The sequence below is a fragment of the Procambarus clarkii genome, chromosome 68, assembly GCF_040958095.1.
Source record: "Procambarus clarkii isolate CNS0578487 chromosome 68, FALCON_Pclarkii_2.0, whole genome shotgun sequence".
NCBI classification, from domain to species: domain Eukaryota; kingdom Metazoa; phylum Arthropoda; class Malacostraca; order Decapoda; family Cambaridae; genus Procambarus; species Procambarus clarkii.
In genome coordinates, this window is record NC_091217.1 from 19,058,883 (window position 1) to 19,081,664 (window position 22,782).

A 22,782-nucleotide genomic window follows, 5' to 3' on the forward strand; every position below is an offset into this window, starting at 1 on the left:
ACAGTGACACTCACACTCACACACTGACACACATCCATAGACACAAACTGTGATAAGGGAGACCATCTGAGGGGACACAGATGGCCTCCTGAAACCATATTCATCCGGACACTCACAGGGACCCCCACACTCACCCGGACACTCACACTCACACACATCCATAGACAAAAACTGTGATAAGGGAGACCATCTGAGGGGACACAGATGGCCTCCTGGACCCACAGGGTCCATATCCATACAGATCAATATTTAAATATACATATATATTTATAAATATAATTTTTTTATATATTTTATTTATTTATTTAAATAAATATTAGTTATTTAAAAATAATACATTTTATATATTTAAATATATCATTTTTTTCGTATATTTTATTATATAATAAATTTATTTATTTATATAATTTATATAATTATATAAATATATGGATCTTATATAAGATCCAAGATTTGGACCACACACACAAGATTTGGGATCCAAGAGTCATTGCTCGATCCTGCAAGCACAAATAGGTGAGTACACACACACACACCACAACACACACAGGCGGGACCAAAAAGCCAGAGCTCAACCCCTGCAAACAGAACCAGGTGAGAATACACACACACACACACACACTAGTTGATAATGGACTGTTTTGTGTTCGTATCCATGTGTACTATTGTCATGACCGACAGACACGTGAAGCTGTATGTGTTTATGTGTACCTGTAATTAAACTGATATGTGTACGGTAATTATCTGTATGTGTCCATTTTAAAGGTACATATTTGTGAATGTTTATTTATGTAAATTGATTGACATATGTACGTATGCCCGCGTTTAGTGTTACTGTAATTTATATGGTTAACATGTATACGTTTGAATGACATAGTTTCCCATTATTGTCACATTTTTTGTTACTGTTTCGCTGTTCACTCTCACTCCCTGACCCCCGTCGACTAATTGTGCTCACGTGTGTTTGTTCAAGGTACGGTAACCATTGGCTTTTTACCCAATAATTTGCAACTATTTGCAAACAAACATTTCTAAAGAACATCTATGTTTCTGATAAATATTCTTTTTCCTAACATACAAGTCAATCACACAGTACCTAACCTCAGTCAGAAACACTTTTCTTACTATCTCTCACAACGTCTTTTGCATATATATCCTATCTTAATAAATTTATAATTTAAATTCATAACTGGCAACCCTCTTCCACCGCCTTCAAGGCCACCAAACATCATTCCTTTCCATTAACCTCTCCCAAATTATCTTTTGCACCAATACACACACTAGGGGCTTTATAGCTGAGTGGACAGCGCTCCCGACTCGTAATCCTAGGGTCAAAGTTCGATCCCCCGGTGATGGCGCAAACGAAAATCAGCAGAGTTTCATTCATTCTGATGCTCCTCTTACCGAGCAGTACATAGGTACTTGGGCATTAGACACCTGTTACGGGCTGCTTTCTTGGTGTGTGTATGTGGATTTTTTTTTATTAGCTAGTAAAAATTGATTGATTCACAGTTGAGAGGCGGGCCGAAAGAGCAGAGCTCAACCCTCGCAAGAACAACTAGATAAATACTAACTAACCACGATCTCGTATAATCTACTACACACGCTACCACCTCCCCCACTCCCTAAATCACTCTACATAAGTCATTAAAAGTATAAAACAAATCAATTAATACACCAAAAATACTAACTATAAATAAAGGAACCAAATTTTAATCATACAGCGACTCCAGCGTGGTTTAGTCGGAGGAGACGTGTTCTCATCTGGATAGATTGCGATCGAGCCTGTCGGAACGGTTGTGTAACTGCAGAGCACAAATATTTGTGTGTCCCCTCCTGTAGCTGCCTCTGTTTCGACAGGTTCCCTGGATAGCTGGAATTGGCCTGGCCCTAGGAAAGTGGGGAAGGTGTGAAATCCGTTGGGCCCACGGATGGATACCTTGCATCCATAGACCTAGGGTAGGTCTAATCACCTGGGATTCGAACCCACGGTGGGAATAAGGAAGGAGATTTGGGGGAGGAGGGACACAAATGGTTCCTGGAACCAAACCTCACATATATCCGGACACTCACACACACACACACACACTTATCCGAACATTCACAGGGACACTCACACACACACATCCATAGACTGTGATAAGGGAGACCATCTGAGGGGACACAGATGGCCTCCTGAAACCACAGATGTAACCGGACACTCCGGTCCGGTTACATCATCCGGACACTCACAGTGACACTCACACTCACACACTGACACACATCCATAGACACAAACTGTGATAAGGGAGACCATCTGAGGGGACACAGATGGCCTCCTGGACCACAGGGTCGGACATATCCATACAGATCAATATAAATATACATATATATTTAAAATAATTAATTTTTTTATATATTTTTTTATTTATTTAAATAAATATTAGTTATTTAAAAATAATACATTTTATATATTTAAATATATCATTTTTTTCGTATATTTTATTATATAATAAATTTATTTATTTATATAATTTATATAATTATATAAATATATGGATCTTATATAAGATCCAAGATTTGGACCACACACACAAGATTTGGGATCCAAGAGTCATTGCTCGATCCTGCAAGCACAAATAGGTGAGTACACACACACACACACACACACACACACACAGGCGGGACCAAAAAGCCAGAGCTCAACCCCTGCAAACAGAACCAGGTGAGAATACACACACACACACACACACTAGTTGATAATGGACTGTTTTGTGTTCGTATCCATGTGTACTATTGTCATGACCGACAGACACGTGAAGCTGTATGTGTTTATGTGTACCTGTAATTAAACTGATATGTGTACGGTAATTATCTGTATGTGTCCATTTTAAAGGTACATATTTGTGAATGTTTATTTATGTAAATTGATTGACATATGTACGTATGCCCGCGTTTAGTGTTACTGTAATTTATATGGTTAACATGTATACGTTTGAATGACATAGTTTCCCATTATTGTCACATTTTTTGTTACTGTTTCGCTGTTCACTCTCACTCCCTGACCCCCGTCGACTAATTGTGCTCACGTGTGTTTGTTCAAGGTACGGTAACCATTGGCTTTTTACCCAATAATTTGCAACTATTTGCAAACAAACATTTCTAAAGAACATCTATGTTTCTGATAAATATTCTTTTTCCTAACATACAAGTCAATCACACAGTACCTAACCTCAGTCAGAAACACTTTTCTTACTATCTCTCACAACGTCTTTTGCATATATATCCTATCTTAATAAATTTATAATTTAAATTCATAACTGGCAACCCTCTTCCACCGCCTTCAAGGCCACCAAACATCATTCCTTTCCATTAACCTCTCCCAAATTATCTTTTGCACCAATACACACACTAGGGGGCTTTATAGCTGAGTGGACAGCGCTCCCGACTCGTAATCCTAGGGTCAAAGTTCGATCCCCCGGTGATGGCGCAAACGAAAATCAGCAGAGTTTCATTCATTCTGATGCTCCTCTTACCGAGCAGTACATAGGTACTTGGGCATTAGACACCTGTTACGGGCTGCTTTCTTGGTGTGTGTATGTGGATTTTTTTTATTAGCTAGTAAAAATTGATTGATTCACAGTTGAGAGGCGGGCCGAAAGAGCAGAGCTCAACCCTCGCAAGAACAACTAGATAAATACTAACTAACCACGATCTCGTATAATCTACTACACACGCTACCACCTCCCCCCACTCCCTAAATCACTCTACATAAGTCATTAAAAGTATAAAACAAATCAATTAATACACCAAAAATACTAACTATAAATAAAGGAACCAAATTTTAATCATACAGCGACTCCAGCGTGGTTTAGTCGGAGGAGAACGTGTTCTCATCTGGATAGATTGCGATCGAGCCTGTCGGAACGGTTGTGTAACTGCAGAGCACAAATATTTGTGTGTCCCCTCCTGTAGCTGCCTCTGTTTCGACAGGTTCCCTGGATAGCTGGAATTGGCCTGGCCCTAGGAAAGTGGGGAAGGTGTGAAATCCGTTGGGCCCACGGATGGATACCTTGCATCCATAGACCTAGGGTAGGTCTAATCACCTGGGATTCGAACCCACGGTGGGAATAAGGAAGGAGATTTGGGGGAGGAGGGACACAAATGGTTCCTGGAACCAAACCTCACATATATCCGGACACTCACACACACACACACACACACACCCTTATCCGAACATTCACAGGGACACTCACACACACACATCCATAGACTGTGATAAGGGAGACCATCTGAGGGGACACAGATGGCCTCCTGAAACCACAGATGTAACCGGACACTCCGGTCCGGTTACATCATCCGGACACTCACACTCACACACTGACACACATCCATAGACACAAACTGTGATAAGGGAGACCATCTGAGGGGACACAGATGGCCTCCTGAAATCATATTCATCCGGACAACTCTCAGGGACCCCCACACTCACCCGGACACTCACACTCACACACATCCATAGACAAAAACTGTGATAAGGGAGACCATCTGAGGGGACACAGATGGCCTCCTGGACCCACAGGGTCCATATCCATACAGATCATATTTAAATATACATATATATTTATAAATATAATTTTTTTTATATATTTTATTTATTTATTTAAATAAATATTAGTTATTTAAAAATAATACATTTTATATATTTAAATATATCATTTTTTCGTATATTTTATTATATAATAAATTTATTTATTTATATAATTTATATAATTATATAAATATATGGATCTTATATAAGATCCAAGATTTGGACCACACACACAAGATTTGGGATCCAAGAGTCATTGCTCGATCCTGCAAGCACAAATAGGTGAGTACACACACACACACACACACACACACACACACACAGGCGGGACCAAAAGCCAGAGCTCAACCCCTGCAAACAGAACCAGGTGAGAATACACACACACACACACACACACACTAGTTGATAATGGACTGTTTTGTGTTCGTATCCATGTGTACTATTGTCATGACCGACAGACACGTGAAGCTGTATGTGTTTATGTGTACCTGTAATTAAACTGATATGTGTACGGTAATTATCTGTATGTGTCCATTTTAAAGGTACATATTTGTGAATGTTTATTTATGTAAATTGATTGACATATGTACGTATGCCCGCGTTTAGTGTTACTGTAATTTATATGGTTAACATGTATACGTTTGAATGACATAGTTTCCCATTATTGTCACATTTTTTGTTACTGTTTCGCTGTTCACTCTCACTCCCTGACCCCCGTCGACTAATTGTGCTCACGTGTGTTTGTTCAAGGTACGGTAACCATTGGCTTTTTACCCAATAATTTGCAACTATTTGCAAACAAACATTTCTAAAGAACATCTATGTTTCTGATAAATATTCTTTTTCCTAACATACAAGTCAATCACACAGTACCTAACCTCAGTCAGAAACACTTTTCTTACTATCTCTCACAACGTCTTTTGCATATATATCCTATCTTAATAAATTTATAATTTAAATTCATAACTGGCAACCCTCTTCCACCGCCTTCAAGGCCACCAAACATCATTCCTTTCCATTAACCTCTCCCAAATTATCTTTTGCACCAATACACACACTAGGGGGCTTTATAGCTGAGTGGACAGCGCTCCCGACTCGTAATCCTAGGGTCAAAGTTCGATCCCCCGGTGATGGCGCAAACGAAAATCAGCAGAGTTTCATTCATTCTGATGCTCCTCTTACCGAGCAGTACATAGGTACTTGGGCATTAGACACCTGTTACGGGCTGCTTTCTTGGTGTGTGTATGTGGATTTTTTTTATTAGCTAGTAAAAATTGATTGATTCACAGTTGAGAGGCGGGCCGAAAGAGCAGAGCTCAACCCTCGCAAGAACAACTAGATAAATACTAACTAACCACGATCTCGTATAATCTACTACACACGCTACCACCTCCCCCCACTCCCTAAATCACTCTACATAAGTCATTAAAAGTATAAAACAAATCAATTAATACACCAAAAATACTAACTATAAATAAAGGAACCAAATTTTAATCATACAGCGACTCCAGCGTGGTTTAGTCGGAGGAGAACGTGTTCTCATCTGGATAGATTGCGATCGAGCCTGTCGGAACGGTTGTGTAACTGCAGAGCACAAATATTTGTGTGTCCCCTCCTGTAGCTGCCTCTGTTTCGACAGGTTCCCTGGATAGCTGGAATTGGCCTGGCCCTAGGAAAGTGGGGAAGGTGTGAAATCCGTTGGGCCCACGGATGGATACCTTGCATCCATAGACCTAGGGTAGGTCTAATCACCTGGGATTCGAACCCACGGTGGGAATAAGGAAGGAGATTTGGGGGAGGAGGGACACAAATGGTTCCTGGAACCAAACCTCACATATATCCGGACACTCACACACACACACACACACACCCTTATCCGAACATTCACAGGGACACTCACACACACACATCCATAGACTGTGATAAGGGAGACCATCTGAGGGGACACAGATGGCCTCCTGAAACCACAGATGTAACCGACACTTCCGGTCCGGTTACATCATCCGGACACTCACACTTCACACACTGACACACATCCATAGACACAAACTGTGATAAGGGAGACCATCTGAGGGGACACAGATGGCCTCCTGAAATCATATTCATCCGGACACTCACAGGGACCCCCACACTCACCCGGACACTCACACTCACACACATCCATAGACAAAAACTGTGATAAGGAGAGCATCTGAGGGACACAGATGGCCTCCTGGACCCCCAGGGTCCATATCCATACAGATCAATATTTAATATACATTATATTTATAAATATAATTTTTTTAATTTTTATTTATTTATTTAAATAAATATTAGTTATTTAAAAATAATACATTTTATATATTTAAATATATCATTTTTTTCGTATATTTTATTATATAATAAATTTATTTATTTATATAATTTATTAATTATATAAATATATGGATCTTATATAAGATCCAAGATTTGGACCACACACACAAGATTTGGGATCCAAGAGTCATTGCTCGATCCTGCAAGCACAAATAGGTGGTACACACACACACACACACACACACACACACACAGGCGGGACCAAAAAGCCAGAGCTCAACCCCTGCAAACAGAACCAGGTGAGAATACACACACACACACACACACACTAGTTGATAATGGACTGTTTTGTGTTCGTATCCATGTGTACTATTGTCATGACCGACAGACACGTGAAGCTGTATGTGTTTATGTGTACCTGTAATTAAACTGATATGTGTACGGTAATTATCTGTATGTGTCCATTTAAAGGTACATATTTGTGAATGTTTATTTATGTAAATTGATTGACATATGTACGTATGCCCGCGTTTAGTGTTACTGTAATTTATATGGTTAACATGTATACGTTTGAATGACATAGTTTCCCATTATTGTCACATTTTTTGTTACTGTTCGCTGTTCACTCTCACTCCCTGACCCCCGTCGACTAATTGTGCTCACGTGTGTTTGTTCAAGGTACGGTAACCATTGCTTTTTACCCAATAATTTGCAACTATTTGCAAACAAACATTTCTAAAGAACATCTATGTTTCTGATAAATATTCTTTTTCCTAACATACAAGTCAATCACACAGTACCTAACCTCAGTCAGAAACACTTTTCTTACTATCTCTCACAACGTCTTTTGCATATATATCCTATCTTAATAAATTTATAATTTAAATTCATAACTGGCAACCCTCTTCCACCGCCTTCAAGGCCACCAAACATCATTCCTTTCCATTAACCTCTCCCAAATTATCTTTTGCACCAATACACACACTAGGGGGCTTTATAGCTGAGTGGACAGCGCTCCCGACTCGTAATCCTAGGGTCAAAGTTCGATCCCCCGGTGATGGCGCAAACGAAAATCAGCAGAGTTTCATTCATTCTGATGCTCCTCTTACCGAGCAGTACATAGGTACTTGGGCATTAGACACCTGTTACGGCTGCTTTCTTGGTGTGTGTATGTGGATTTTTTTTTATTAGCTAGTAAAAATTGATTGATTCACAGTTGAGAGGCGGGCCGAAAGAGCAGAGCTCAACCCTCGCAAGAACAACTAGATAAATACTAACTAACCACGATCTCGTATAATCTACTACACCGCTACCACCTCCCCCCACTCCCTAAATCACTCTAAACATAAGTCATTAAAAGTATAAAACAAATCAATTAATACACCAAAAATACTAACTATAAATAAAGGAACCAAATTTTAACATACAGCGACTCCAGCGTGGTTTAGTCGGAGGAGAACGTGTTCTCATCTGGATAGATTGCGATCGAGCCTGTCGGAACGGTTGTGTAACTGCAGAGCACAAATATTTGTGTGTCCCCTCCTGTAGCTGCCTCTGTTTCGACAGGTTCCCTGGATAGCTGGAATTGGCCTGGCCCTAGGAAAGTGGGGAAGGTGTGAAATCCGTTGGGCCCACGGATGGATACCTTGCATCCATAGACCTAGGGTAGGTCTAATCACCTGGGATTCGAACCCACGGTGGGAATAAGGAAGGAGATTTGGGGGAGGAGGGACACAAATGGTTCCTGGAACCAAACCTCACATATATCCGGACACTCACACACACACCCCTTATCCGAACATTCACAGGGACACTCACACACACACATCCATAGACTGTGATAAGGGAGACCATCTGAGGGGACACAGATGGCCTCCTGAAACCACAGATGTAACCGGACACTCCGGTCCGGTTACATCATCCGGACACTCACACACACTGACACATCTCACACTCACACACATGCATAGACACACATAACACAAACTGTGATAAGGGAGACCATCTGAGGGGACACAGATGGCCTCCTGAAATCATATTCATCCGGACACTCACAGGGACCCCCACACTCACCCGGACACTCACACTCACACACATCCATAGACAAAAACTGTGATAAGGGAGACCATCTGAGGGGACACAGATGGCCTCCTGGACCCACAGGGTCCATATCCATACAGATCAATATTTAAATATACATATATATTTATAAATATAATTTTTTTATATATTTTATTTATTTATTTAAATAAATATTAGTTATTTAAAAATAATACATTTTATATATTTAAATATATCATTTTTTTTCGTATATTTTATTATATAATAAATTTATTTATTTATATAATTTATATAATTATATAAATATATGGATCTTATATAAGATCCAAGATTTGGACCACACACACAAGATTTGGGATCCAAGAGTCATTGCTCGATCCTGCAAGCACAAATAGGTGAGTACACACACACACACACACACACACACACACACACACACACACACACAGGCGGGACCAAAAAGCCAGAGCTGAACCCCTGCAAACAGAACAGGTGAGAATACACACACACACACACACACACTAGTTGATAATGGACTGTTTTTGTGTTCGTATCCATGTGTACTATTGTCATGACCGACAGACACGTGAAGCTGTATGTGTTTATGTGTACCTGTAATTAAACTGATATGTGTACGGTAATTATCTGTATGTGTCCATTTTAAGGTACATATTTGTGAATGTTTATTTATGTAAATTGATTGACATATGTACGTATGCCCGCGTTTAGTGTTACTGTAATTTATATGGTTAACATGTATACGTTTGAATGACATAAGTTTCCCATTATTGTCACATTTTTTGTTACTGTTTCGCTGTTCACTCTCACTCCCTGACCCCCGTCGACTAATTGTGCTCACGTGTGTTTGTTCAAGGTACGGTAACCATTGCTTTTTACCCAATAATTTGCAACTATTTGCAAACAAACATTTCTAAAGAACATCTATGTTTCTGATAAATATTCTTTTTCCTAACATACAAGTCAATCACACAGTACCTAACCTCAGTCAGAAACACTTTTCTTACTATCTCTCACAACGTCTTTTGCATATATATCCTATCTTAATAAATTTATAATTTAAATTCATAACTGGCAACCCTCTTCCACCGCCTTCAAGGCCACCAAACATCATTCCTTTCCATTAACCTCTCCCAAATTATCTTTTGCACCAATACACACACTAGGGGGCTTTATAGCTGAGTGGACAGCGCTCCCGACTCGTAATCCTAGGGTCAAAGTTCGATCCCCCGGTGATGGCGCAAACGAAAATCAGCAGAGTTTCATTCATTCTGATGCTCCTCTTACCGAGCAGTACATAGGTACTTGGGCATTAGACACCTGTTACGGGCTGCTTTCTTGGTGTGTGTATGTGGATTTTTTTTTATTAGCTAGTAAAAATTGATTGATTCACAGTTGAGAGGCGGGCGAAAGAGCAGAGCTCAACCCTCGCAATGAACAACTAGATAAATACTAACTAACCACGATCTCGTATAATCTACTACACACGCTACCACCTCCCCCCACTCCCTAAATCACTCTACATAAGTCATTAAAGTATAAAACAAATCAATTAATACACCAAAAATACTAACTATAAATAAAGGAACCAAATTTTAATCATACAGCGACTCCAGCGTGGTTTAGTCGGAGGAGAACGTGTTTCTCATCTGGATAGATTGCGATCGAGCCTGTCGGAACGGTTGTGTAAACTGCAGAGCACAAATATTTGTGTGTCCCCTCCTGTAGCTGCCTCTGTTTCGACAGGTTCCCTGGATAGCTGGAATTGGCCTGGCCCTAGGAAAGTGGGAAGGTGTGAAATCCGTTGGGCCCACGGATGGATACCTTGCATCCATAGACCTAGGGTAGGTCTAATCACCTGGGATTCGAACCCACGGTGGGAATAAGGAAGGAGATTTGGGGAGGAGGGACACAAATGGTTCCTGGAATCCAAACCTCACATATATCCGGACACTCACACACACACACACACACACACCCTTATCCGAACATTCACAGGGACACTCACACACACACATCCATAGACTGTGATAAGGGAGACCATCTGAGGGGACACAGATGGCCTCCTGAAACCACAGATGTAACCGGACACTCCGGTCCGGTTACATCATCCGGACACTCACAGTGACACTCACACTCACACACTGACACACATTCATAGACTCAAACTGTGATAAGGGAGACCATCTGAGGGGACACAGATGGCCTCCTGAAATCATATTCATCCGGACACTCACAGGGACGCCCACATTCACCCGGACACTCACACTCACACACATCCATAGACAAAAACTGTGATAAGGGAGACCATCTGAGGGGACACAGATGGCCTCCTGGACCCACAGGGTCCATATCCATACAGATCAATATTTAAATATACATATATATTTATAAATATAATTTTTTTATATATTTTATTTATTTATTTAAATAAATATTAGTTATTTAAAAATAATACATTTTATATATTTAAATATATCATTTTTTTCGTATATTTTATTATATAATAAATTTATTTATTTATATAATTTATATAATTATATAAATATATGGATCTTATATAAGATCCAAGATTTGGACCACACACACAAGATTTGGGATCCAAGAGTCATTGCTCGATCCTGCAAGCACAAATAGGTGAGTACACACACACACACACACACACACACAACACACACAGGCGGGACCAAAAAGCCAGAGCTCAACCCCTGCAAACAGAACCAGGTGAGAATACACACACACACACACACACACTAGTTGATAATGGACTGTTTTGTGTTCGTATCCATGTGTACTATTGTCATGACCGACAGACACGTGAAGCTGTATGTGTTTATGTGTACCTGTAATTAAACTGATATGTGTACGGTAATTATCTGTATGTGTCCATTTTAAAGGTACATATTTGTGAATGTTTATTTATGTAAATTGATTGACATATGTACGTATGCCCGCGTTTAGTGTTACTGTAATTTATATGGTTAACATGTATACGTTTGAATGACATAGTTTCCCATTATTGTCACATTTTTTGTTACTGCTTCGCTGTTCACTCTCACTCTCTGACCCCCGTCGACTAATTGTGCTCACGTGTGTTTGTTCAAGGTACGGTAACCATTGGCTTTTTACCCAATAATTTGCAACTATTTGCAAACAAACATTTCTAAAGAACATCTATGTTTCTGATAAATATTCTTTTTCCTAACATACAAGTCAATCACACAGTACCTAACCTCAGTCAGAAACACTTTTCTTACTATCTCTCACAACGTCTTTTGCATATATATCCTATCTTAATAAATTTATAATTTAAATTCATAACTGGCAACCCTCTTCCACCGCTTCAAGGCCACCAAACATCATTCCTTTCCATTAACCTCTCCCAAATTATCTTTTGCACCAATACACACACTAGGGGGCTTTATAGCTGAGTGGACAGCGCTCCCGACTCGTAATCCTAGGGTCAAAGTTCGATCCCCCGGTGATGGCGCAAACGAAAATCAGCAGAGTTTCATTCATTCTGATGCTCCTCTTACCGAGCAGTACATAGGTACTTGGGCATTAGACACCTGTTACGGGCTGCTTTCTTGGTGTGTGTATGTGGATTTTTTTTATTAGCTAGTAAAAATTGATTGATTCACAGTTGAGAGGCGGGCCGAAAGAGCAGAGCTCAACCCTCGCAAGAACAACTAGATAAATACTAACTAACCACGATCTCGTATAATCTACTACACACGCTACCACCCCCCCCCCACTCCCTAAATCACTCTACATAAGTCATTAAAAGTATAAAACAAATCAATTAATACACCAAAAATACTAACTATAAATAAAGGAACCAAATTTTAATCATACAGCGACTCCAGCGTGGTTTAGTCGGAGGAGAACGTGTTCTCATCTGGATAGATTGCGATCGAGCCTGTCGGAACGGTTGTGTAACTGCAGAGCACAAATATTTGTGTGTCCCCTCCTGTAGCTGCCTCTGTTTCGACAGGTTCCCTGGATAGCTGGAATTGGCCTGGCCCTAGGAAAGTGGGGAAGGTGTGAAATCCGTTGGACCCACGGATGGATACCTTGCATCCATAGACCTAGGGTATGTCTAATCACCTGGGATTCGAACCCACGGTGGGAATAAGGAAGGAGATTTGGGGGAGGAGGGACACAAATGGTTCCTGGAACCAAACCTCACATATATCCGGACACTCACACACACACACACACACACACCCTTATCCGAACATTCACAGGGACACTCACACACACACATCCATAGACTGTGATAAGGGAGACCATCTGAGGGGACACAGATGGCCTCCTGAAACCACAGATGTAACCGGACACTCCGGTCCGGTTACATCATCCGGACACTCACAGTGACACTCACACTCACACACTGACACACATCCATAGACACAAACTGTGATAAGGGAGACCATCTGAGGGGACACAGATGGCCTCCTGGACCCACAGGGTCCATATCCATACAGATCAATATTTAAATATACATATATATTTATAAATATAATTTTTTTTATATATTTTATTTATTTATTTAAATAAATATTAGTTATTTAAAAATAATACATTTTATATATTTAAATATATCATTTTTTTCGTATATTTTATTTTATAATAAATTTATTTATTTATATAATTTATATAATTATATAAATATATGGATCTTATATAAGATCCAAAATTTGGACCACACACACAAGATTTGGGATCCAAGAGTCATTGCTCGATCCTGCAAGCACAAATAGGTGAGTACACACACACACACACACACACACACACAGGCGGGACCAAAAAGCCAGAGCTCAACCCCTGCAAACAGAACCAGGTGAGAATACACACACACACACTAGTTGATAATGGACTGTTTTGTGTTCGTATCCATGTGTACTATTGTCATGACCGACAGACACGTGAAGCTGTATGTGTTTATGTGTACCTGTAATTAAACTGATATGTGTACGGTAATTATCTGTATGTGTCCATTTTAAAGGTACATATTTGTGAATGTTTATTTATGTAAATTGATTGACATATGTACGTATGCCCGCGTTCAGTGTTACTGTAATTTATATGGTTAACATGTATACGTTTGAATGACATAGTTTCCCATTATTGTCACATTTTTTGTTACTGCTTCGCTGTTCACTCTCACTCCCTGACCCCCGTCGACTAATTGTGCTCACGTGTGTTTGTTCAAGGTACGGTAACCATTGCTTTTTACCCAATAATTTGCAACTATTTGCAAACAAACATTTCTAAAGAACATCTATGTTTCTGATAAATATTCTTTTTCCTAACATACAAGTCAATCACACAGTACCTAACCTCAGTCAGAAACACTTTTCTTACTATCTCTCACAACGTTTTTTGCATATATATCCTATCTTAATAAATTTATAATTTAAATTCATAACTGGCAACCCTCTTCCACCGCCTTCAAGGCCACCAAACATCATTCCTTTCCATTAACCTCTCCCAAATTATCTTTTGCACCAATACACACACTAGGGGGGCTTTATAGCTGAGTGGACAGCGCTCCCGACTCGTAATCCTAGGGTCAAAGTTCGATCCCCCGGTGATGGCGCAAACGAAAATCAGCAGAGTTTCATTCATTCTGATGCTCCTCTTACCGAGCAGTACATAGGTACTTGGGCATTAGACACCTGTTACGGGCTGCTTTCTTGGTGTGTGTATGTGGATTTTTTTTTATTAGCTAGTAAAAATTGATTGATTCACAGTTGAGAGGCGGGCCGAAAGAGCAGAGCTCAACCCTCGGAAGAACAACTAGATAAATACTAACTAACCACGATCTCGTATAATCTACTACACATGCTACCACCTCCCCCCACTCCCTAAATCACTCTACATAAGTCATTAAAAGTATAAAACAAATCAATTAATACACCAAAAATACTAACTATAAATAAAGGAACCAAATTTTAATCATACAGCGACTCCAGCGTGGTTTAGTCGGAGGAGAACGTGTTCTCATCTGGATAGATTGCGATCGAGCCTGTCGGAACGGTTGTGTAACTGCAGAGCACAAATATTTGTGTGTCCCCTCCTGTAGCTGCCTCTGTTTCGACAGGTTCCCTGGATAGCTGGAATTGGCCTGGCCCTAGGAAAGTGGGGAAGGTGTGAAATCCGTTGGGCCCACGGATGGATACCTTGCATCCATAGACCTAGGGTAGGTCTAATCACCTGGGATTCGAACCCACGGTGGGAATAAGGAAGGAGATTTGGGGGAGGAGGGACACAAATGGTTCCTGGAACCAAACCTCACATATATCCGGACACTCACACAAACACACACACACACACCCTTATCCGAACATTCACAGGGACACTCACACACACACATCCATAGACTGTGATAAGGGAGACCATCTGAGGGGACACAGATGGCCTCCTGAAACCACAGATGTAACCGGACACTCCGGTCCGGTTACATCATCCGGACACTCACAGTGACACTCACACTCACACACTGACACACATCCATAGACACAAACTGTGATAAGGGAGACCATCTGAGGGGACACAGATGGCCTCCTGAAATCATATTCATCCGGACACTCACAGGGACCCCCACACTCACCCGGACACTCACACTCACACACATCCATAGACAAAAACTGTGATAATGGAGACCATCTGAGGGGACACAGATGGCCTCCTGGACCCACAGGGTCCATATCCATACAGATCAATATTTAAATATACATATATATTTATAAATATAATTTTTTTATATATTTTATTTATTTATTTAAATAAATATTAGTTATTTAAAAATAATACATTTTATATATTTAAATATATCATTTTTTTCGTATATTTTATTATATAATAAATTTATTTATTTATATAATTTATATAATTATATAAATATATGGATCTTATATAAGATCCAAGATTTGGACCACACACACAAGATTTGGGATCCAAGAGTCATTGCTCGATCCTGCAAGCACAAATAGGTGAGTACACACACACACACACACACACACACACACAGGCGGGACCAAAAAGCCAGAGCTCAACCCCTACAAACAGAACCAGGTGAGAATACACACACACACACACACACACTAGTTGATAATGGACTGTTTTGTGTTCGTATCCATGTGTACTATTGTCATGACCGACAGACACGTGAAGCTGTATGTGTTTATGTGTACCTGTAATTAAACTGATATGTGTACGGTAATTATCTGTATGTGTCCATTTTAAAGGTACATATTTGTGAATGTTTATTTATGTAAATTGATTGACATATGTACGTATGCCCGCGTTTAGTGTTACTGTAATTTATATGGTTAACATGTATACGTTTGAATGACATAGTTTCCCATTATTGTCACATTTTTTGTTACTGTTTCGCTGTTCACTCTCACTCCCTACCCCCGTCGACTAATTGTGCTCACGTGTGTTTGTTCAAGGTACGGTAACCATTGGCTTTTTACCCAATAATTTGCAACTATTTGCAAACAAACATTTCTAAAGAACATCTATGTTTCTGATAAATATTCTTTTTCCTAACATACAAGTCAATCACACAGTACCTAACCTCAGTCAGAAACACTTTTCTTACTATCTCTCACAACGTCTTTTGCATATATATCCTATCTTAATAAATTTATAATTTAAATTCATAACTGGCAACCCTCTTCCACCGCCTTCAAGGCCACCAAACATCATTCCTTTCCATTAACCTCTCCCAAATTATCTTTTGCACCAATACACACACTAGGGGGCTTTATAGCTGAGTGGACAGCGCTCCCGACTCGTAATCCTAGGGTCAAAGTTCGATCCCCCGGTGATGGCGCAAACGAAAATCAGCAGAGTTTCATTCATTCTGATGCTCCTCTTACCGAGCAGTACATAGGTACTTGGGCATTAGGACACCTGTTACGGGCTGCTTTCTTGGTGTGTGTATGTGGATTTTTTTTTATTAGCTAGTAAAAATTGATTGATTCACAGTTGAGAGGCGGGCCGAAAGAGCAGAGCTCAACCCTCGCAAGAACAACTAGATAAATACTAACTAACCACGATCTCGTATAATCTACTACACACGCTACCACCTCCCCCCACTCCCTAAATCACTCTACATAAGTCATTAAAAGTATAAAACAAATCAATTAATACACCAAAAATACTAACTATAAATAAAGGAACCAAATTTTAATCATACAGCGACTCCAGCGTGGTTTAGTCGGAGGAGAACGTGTTCTCATCTGGATAGATTGCGATCGAGCCTGTCGGAACGGTTGTGTAACTGCAGAGCACAAATATTTGTGTGTCCCCTCCTGTAGCTGCCTCTGTTTCGACAGGTTCCCTGGATAGCTGGAATTGGCCTGGCCCTAGGAAAGTGGGGAAGGTGTGAAATCCGTTGGGCCCACGGATGGATACCTTGCATCCATAGACCTAGGGTAGGTCTAATCACCTGGGATTCGAACCCACGGTGGGAATAAGGAAGGAGATTTGGGGGAGGAGGGACACAAATGGTTCCTGGAACCAAACCTCACATATATCCGGACACTCACACACACACACACCCTTATCCGAACATTCACAGGGACACTCACACACACACATCCATAGACTGTGATAAGGGAGACCATCTGAGGGGACACAGATGGCCTCCTGAAACCACAGATGTAACCGGACACTCCGGTCCGGTTACATCATCCGGACACTCACAGTGACACTCACACTCACACACTGACACACATCCATAGACACAAACTGTGATAAGGGAGACCATCTGAGGGGACACAGATGGCCTCCTGAAATCATATTCATCCGGACACTCACAGGGACCCCCACACTCACCCGGACACTCACACTCACACACATCCATAGACAAAAACTGTGATAAGGGAGACCATCTGAGGGGACACAGATGTCCTCCTGGACCCACAGGGTCCATATCCATACAGATCAATATTTAAATATACATATATATTTATAAATATAATTTTTTTATATATTTTATTTATTATTTAAATAAATATTAGTTATTTAAAAATAATACATTTTATATATTTAAATATATCATTTTTTTCGTATATTTTATTATATAATAAATTTATTTATTTATATAATTTATATAATTATATAAATATATGGATCTTATATAAGATCTAAGATTTGGACCACACACACAAGATTTGGGATCCAAGAGTCATTGCTCGATCCTGCAAGCACAAATAGGTGAGTAACACACACACACACACACACACACACACAGGCGGGACCAAAAAGCCAGAGCTCAACCCCTGCAAACAGAACCAGGTGAGAATACACACACACACACACACACACTAGTTGATAATGGACTGTTTTGTGTTCGTATCCATGTGTACTATTGTCATGACCGACAGACACGTGAAGCTGTATGTGTTTATGTGTACCTGTAATTAAACTGATATGTGTACGGTAATTATCTGTATGTGTCCATTTTAAAGGTACATATTTGTGAATGTTTATTTATGTAAATTGATTGACATATGTACGTATGTCCGCGTTTAGTGTACTGTAATTTATATGGTTAACATGTATACGTTTGAATGACATAGTTTCCCATTATTGTCACATTTTTTGTTACTGTTTCGCTGTTCACTCTCACTCCCTGACCCCCGTCGACTAATTGTGCTCACGTGTGTTTGTTCAAGGTACGGTAACCATTGGCTTTTTACCCAATAATTTGCAACTATTTGCAAACAAACATTTCTAAAGAACATCTATGTTTCTGATAAATATTCTTTTTCCTAACATACAAGTCAATCACACAGTACCTAACCTCAGTCAGAAACACTTTTCTTACTATCTCTCACAACGTCTTTTGCATATATATCCTATCTTAATAAATTTATAATTTAAATTCATAACTGGCAACCCTCTTTCACCGCCTTCAAGGCCACCAAACATCATTCCTTTCCATTAACCTCTCCCAAATTATCTTTTGCACCAATACACACACTAGGGGGCTTTATAGCTGAGTGGACAGCGCTCCCGACTCGTAATCCTAGGGTCAAAGTTCGATCCCCCGGTGATGGCGCAAACGAAAATCAGCAGAGTTTCATTCATTCTGATGCTCCTCTTACCGAGCAGTACATAGGTACTTGGGCATTAGACACCTGTTACGGGCTGCTTTCTTGGTGTGTGTATGTGGATTTTTTTTTATTAGCTAGTAAAAATTGATTGATTCACAGTTGAGAGGCGGGCCGAAAGAGCAGAGCTCAACCCTCGCAAGAACAACTAGATAAATACTAACTAACCACGATCTCGTATAATCTACTACACACGCTACCACCTCCCCCCACTCCCTAAATCACTCTACATAAGTCATTAAAAGTATAAAACAAATCAATTAATACACCAAAAATACTAACTATAAATAAAGGAACCAAATTTTAATCATACAGCGACTCCAGCGTGGTTTAGTCGGAGGAGAACGTGTTCTCATCTGGATAGATTGCGATCGAGCCTGTCGGAACGGTTGTGTAACTGCAGAGCACAAATATTTGTGTGTCCCCTCCTGTAGCTGCCTCTGTTTCGACAGGTTCCCTGGATAGCTGGAATTGGCCTGGCCCTAGGAAAGTGGGGAAGGTGTGAAATCCGTTGGGCCCACGGATGGATACCTTGCATCCATAGACCTAGGGTAGGTCTAATCACCTGGGATTCGAACCCACGGTGGGAATAAGGAAGGAGATTTGGGGGAGGAGGGACACAAATGGTTCCTGGAACCAAACCTCACATATATCCGGACACTCACACACACACACACACACACCCTTATCCGAACATTCACAGGGACACTCACACACACACATCCATAGACTGTGATAAGGGAGACCATCTGAGGGGACACAGATGGCCTCCTGAAACCACAGATGTAACCGGACACTCCGGTCCGGTTACATCATCCGGACACTCACAGTGACACTCACACTCACACACTGACACACATCCATAGACACAAACTGTGATAAGGGAGACCATCTGAGGGGACACAGATGGCCTCCTGAAATCATATTCATCCGGACACTCACAGGGACCCCCACACTCACCCGGACACTCACACTCACACACATCCATAGACAAAAACTGTGATAAGGGAGACCATCTGAGGGGACACAGATGGCCTCCTGGACCCACAGGGTCCATATCCATACAGATCAATATTTAAATATACATATATATTTATAAATATAATTTTTTTATATATTTTATTTATTTATTTAAATAAATATTAGTTATTTAAAAATAATACATTTTATATATTTAAATATATCATTTTTTTCGTATATTTTATTATATAATAAATTTATTTATTTATATAATTTATATAATTATATAAATATATGGATCTTATATAAGATCCAAGATTTGGACAACACACACAAGATTTGGGATCCAAGAGTCATTGCTCGATCCTGCAAGCACAAATAGGTGAGTACACACACACACACACACACACACACACACACAGGCGGGACCAAAAAGCCAGAGCTCAACCCCTGCAAACAGAACCAGGTGAGAATACACACACACACACACACACACTAGTTGATAATGGACTGTTTTGTGTTCGTATCCATGTGTACTATTGTCATGACCGACAGACACGTGAAGCTGTATGTGTTTATGTGTACCTGTAATTAAACTGATATGTGTACGGTAATTATCTGTATGTGTCCATTTTAAAGGTACATATTTGTGAATGTTTATTTATGTAAATTGATTGACATATGTACGTATGCCCGCGTTTAGTGTTACTGTAATTTATATGGTTAACATGTATACGTTTGAATGACATAGTTTCCCATTATTGTCACATTTTTTGTTACTGTTTCGCTGTTCACTCTCACTCCCTGACCCCCGTCGACTAATTGTGCTCACGTGTGTTTGTTCAAGGTACGGTAACCATTGGCTTTTTACCCAATAATTTGCAACTATTTGCAAACAAACATTTCTAAAGAACATCTATGTTTCTGATAAATATTCTTTTTCCTAACATACAAGTCAATCACACAGTACCTAACCTCAGTCAGAAACACTTTTCTTACTATCTCTCACAACGTCTTTTGCATATATATCCTATCTTAATAAATTTATAATTTAAATTCATAACTGGCAACCCTCTTCCACCGCCTTCAAGGCCACCAAACATCATTCCTTTCCATTAACCTCTCCCAAATTATCTTTTGCACCAATACACACACTAGGGGGCTTTATAGCTGAGTGGACAGCGCTCCCGACTCGTAATCCTAGGGTCAAAGTTCGATCCCCCGGTGATGGCGCAAACGAAAATCAGCAGAGTTTCATTCATTCTGATGCTCCTCTTACCGAGCAGTACATAGGTACTTGGGCATTGGACACCTGTTACGGGCTGCTTTCTTGGTGTGTGTATGTGGATTTTTTTTTATTAGCTAGTAAAAATTGATTGATTCACAGTTGAGAGGCGGGCCGAAAGAGCAGAGCTCAACCCTCGCAAGAACAACTAGATAAATACTAACTAACCACGATCTCGTATAATCTACTACACACGCTACCACCTCCCCCCACTCCCTAAATCACTCTACATAAGTCATTAAAAGTATAAAACAAATCAATTAATACACCAAAAATACTAACTATAAATAAAGGAACCAAATTTTAATCATACAGCGACTCCAGCGTGGTTTAGTCGGAGGAGAACGTGTTCTCATCTGGATAGATTGCGATCGAGCCTGTCGGAACGGTTGTGTAACTGCAGAGCACAAATATTTGTGTGTCCCCTCCTGTAGCTGCCTCTGTTTCGACAGGTTCCCTGGATAGCTGGAATTGGCCTGGCCCTAGGAAAGTGGGGAAGGTGTGAAATCCGTTGGGCCCACGGATGGATACCTTGCATCCATAGACCTAGGGTAGGTCTAATCACCTGGGATTCGAACCCACGGTGGGAATAAGGAAGGAGATTTGGGGGAGGAGGGACACAAATGGTTCCTGGAACCAAACCTCACATATATCCGGACACTCACACACACACACACACACACACCCTTATCCGAACATTCACAGGGACACTCACACACACACATCCATAGACTGTGATAAGGGAGACCATCTGAGGGGACACAGATGGCCTCCTGAAACCACAGATGTAACCGGACACTCCGGTCCGGTTACATCATCCGGACACTCACAGTGACACTCACACTCACACACTGACACACATCCATAGACACAAACTGTGATAAGGGAGACCATCTGAGGGGACACAGATGGCCTCCTGAAATCATATTCATCCGGACACTCACAGGGACCCCCACACTCACCCAGACACTCACACTCACACACATCCATAGACAAAAACTGTGATAAGGGAGACCATCTGAGGGGACACAGATGGCCTCCTGGACCCACAAGGTCCATATCCATACAGATCAATATTTAAATATACATATATATTTATAAATATAATTTTTTTATATATTTTATTTATTTATTTAAATAAATATTAGTTATTTAAAAATAATACATTTTATATATTTAAATATATCATTTTTTTCGTATATTTTATTATATAATAAATTTATTTATTTATATAATTTATATAATTATATAAATATATGGATCTTATATAAGATCCAAGATTTGGACCACACACACAAGATTTGGGATCCAAGAGTCATTGCTCGATCCTGCAAGCACAAATAGGTGAGTACACACACACACACACACACACACACACACAGGCGGGACCAAAAAGCCAGAGCTCAACCCCTGCAAACAGAACCAGGTGAGAATACACACACACACACACACACACTAGT